General features: G+C 35.1%; 1 non-coding gene across 1 annotated transcript; it reads left to right on the forward strand.

Moving 5' to 3' along the window:
- Positions 1 to 1432: 1432 nt before the first annotated feature.
- On the forward strand, positions 1433 to 1540 carry LOC112768615 (small nucleolar RNA R71). Its single transcript, XR_003186022.1, has one exon. It is a non-coding gene; the product is annotated as a small nucleolar RNA R71 (small nucleolar RNA).
- The last annotated feature ends 1601 nt before the right edge of the window (positions 1541 to 3141 follow it).

A 3141-nucleotide genomic window follows, 5' to 3' on the forward strand; every position in this document is an offset into this window, starting at 1 on the left:
GTTCTGGCGTTGAACGCCAGCCAGATGCTTCTTACTGGCGTTTAAACACCAGTAAGGTCTTCCTCCAGGATGTGATTTTTCTTCTGCTGTTTTTGATTCCGTTTTCAATTTTTTTATTTATTTTGTGACTCCACATGATCATGAACCTAATAAAACATGAAAGAACAAGAGATATAAAATTAGATAAATAAAAATTGGGTTGCCTCCCAACAAGCGCTTTTTTAATGTCAATAGCTTGACAATGGGCTCTCATGGAGCCTCACAGATGTTCAGAACATTGTTGAGACTTCCCAACACCAAACTTAGAGTTTGGATATGGGAGTTCAACACCAAACTTAGAGTTTGGTTGTGGCCTCCCAACACCAAACTTAGAGTTTGACTGTGGGGGCTCTGGTTGACTCTATTTTGAGAGAAGCTTACTGTGCCTCTTTTTCATGTTTACAGAAGGGTAACCTTGAGTTGTAAACACAAGGGAGTCCTCATTCAATTGAAGGACTAATTCACCTCTGTCAACATCAATCACAGCTCTTGCTGTGGCTAGGAAAGGTCTTCCAAGGATGATGGATTCATCCTCATCCTTCCTAGTATCAACGATTATGAAATCAGCAGGGATGTAAAGGCCTTCAACCTTTACTAACATGTCCTCCCCTTCCTCTCCAGGTTCGGCCGTGTTGACTATGTCAATGGCCTTGCACTCTCCTTTTGGATTTTCTTCTGTATTGCTTAGGAGAGTACTAGGAGGGATTTCAGTGATCCTTTTACTCAGCTGGCCCACTTGTGCCTCCAAATTTCTAATGGAGGACCTTGTTTCATTCATGAAACTCACAGTGGCATTAGATAGATCAGAGACTAAGTTTGCTAAATTAGAGGTATTTTGTTCAGAGTTCTCTGTCTGTTGCTGAGTGGATGATGGAGAAGGTTTACTATTGTTAAACCTATTTTTTCCACCATTATTAAAGCCTTGTTGAGGCTTTTGTTGATCCTTCCATGAGAGATTTGGGTGATTTCTCCATGAGGGGTTATAGGTGTTTCCATAAGGTTCACCCATGTAATTCACCTCTGCTATTGCAAGGTTTTCAGGATCATAAGCTTCTTCTTCAGAAGATGCCTCTTGAGTACTGTTGGATGCAGCTTGCATTCCATTCAGACTCTGAGAAATCATATTGACTTGCTGAGTCAATATTTTATTCTGAGCCAGTATGGCATTCAGAGTATCAATTTCAAGAACTCCCTTCTTCATAGGCGTCCTATTACTCACAGGATTCCTCTCAGAAGTGTACATGAATTGGTTATTAGCAACCATGTCAATGAGTTCTTGAGCTTCTGTAGGTGTTTTCTTTAGGTGAATGGATCCACCTGCAGAAGTATCCAATGACATTTTAGCCAATTCAGATAGACCATCATAGAATATATCCAGGATGGTCCATTCTGAAAGCATGTCAGAAGGACACTTTTTGGTCAGTTCTTTGTATCTCTCCCAAGCTTCATAGAGGGATTCACCTTCTTTCTGTCTGAAGGTTTGAACATCCACTCTAAGCTTACTCAGCTTTTGAGGAGGAAAGAACTTGGCTAAGAAAGCCTTGACCAGCTTATCCCAAGAGTTCAGGCTATCTTTGGGTTGAGAGTCCAACCATATTCTAGCTCTGTCTCTCACAGCAAAAGGGAAAAGCATGAGCCTGTAGACTTCAGGATCTACTCCATTAGTCTTAATAGTATCACAGATCTACAAGAATTCAGTTAAGAACTGAAAAAGATCTTCAGATGGAAGTCCATGAAACTTGCAGTTCTGCTGCATCAGAGAAACTAATTGAGGTTTCAGCTCAAAATTGTTTGCTCCAATGGCAGGAATGGAGATGCTTCTTCCATGTAAATTGGAATTAGGTGCAGTAAAGTCACCAAGCATCCTCCTTGCATTATTATTATTTTCGGATGCCATCTCCTCTTCCTGTTCGAAAGTTTCTGAAAGGTGCTTGCTGGATTGTTGTAATTTAGCTTCTCTTAGTTTCCTCTTCAGAGTCCTTTCAGGTTCTGGATCTGCTTCAACAAGAATATTCTTGTCCTTGCTCCTGCTCATATGAAGGAGAAGGGAACAGAAAAATAATAATAGGGATCCTTTTTACCACAGGTATAGAGGATCCCCTGTGTGAGTAGAAGAAGAAAAGAATGTAATGTAAAGAAAGAAACACAAGGGTAAGGAGAACAGAGATGTGGGATGAAGAGAGGTGTTAGTAGATTAATAAATAAATAGAAGGAGATAAGAGAGAGAGAGAATTTTCGAAAATAATTTTTGAAAAAGAGTTAGTGATTTTCGAAAATAGTTTTTGAAAAAGGTTAGTAATTTTTGAGAATTAAAATAAAAAATTAAAATAATTAGTTAATTAAAAAAAATTTAAAAAGAGGGAAGATATTTTCGAAAATTAGAGAGAGAGTTAGTTAGGTAGTTTTGAAAAAGATAAGAAACAAACAAAAAGTTAGTTAGTTGGTTGAAACAAATTTGAAAATCAATTTTGAAAAGATAAGAAGATAAGAAGTTAGAAAGGATATTTTAAAATCAAATTTTGAAAAAGATAAGATAAAGAGATATTTTTGAAAAGATATGATTGAAATTAGTTTTGAAAAAGATTTGATTTTTAAAATCGCAATTAATGACTTGATTCACAAGAAATCACAAGATGGGATTCTAGAATTCAAAGTTTGAATCTTTCTTAACAAGCAAGAAACAAACTTGAAATTTTTTAATCAAAACATTAATTGATGATGTTATTTTTGAAAATTAGATGTAAAATTAAGAAAAAGATTTTTGAAAAATATTTTTTTGAAATTTTCGAAAATAGATAAGAAAAATGAAAAAGATTTGATTTTTGAAAAAGATTTTGAAAAAGATAAGATTTTTAAATTGAAAATTTTATTTGACTCATAAAAACAACTAGATTTTAAAAAGTTTTGAAAAAGTCAACTAAAATTTTCGAAATTTATGAGAGAAAAAGGGAAAGATATTTTTTTTATTTTTGAATTTTTAATGATGAGAGGGAAAAACATAAAAAAAGACTCAATGCATGAAAATTTTGGATCAAAACAATGAATGCATGCAAGAATGCTATGAATGTCAAGATGAACACCAAGAACACTTTGAATGTCAAG

The sequence above is a fragment of the Arachis hypogaea genome, chromosome 17 (assembly GCF_003086295.3).
Source record: "Arachis hypogaea cultivar Tifrunner chromosome 17, arahy.Tifrunner.gnm2.J5K5, whole genome shotgun sequence".
NCBI classification, from domain to species: domain Eukaryota; kingdom Viridiplantae; phylum Streptophyta; class Magnoliopsida; order Fabales; family Fabaceae; genus Arachis; species Arachis hypogaea.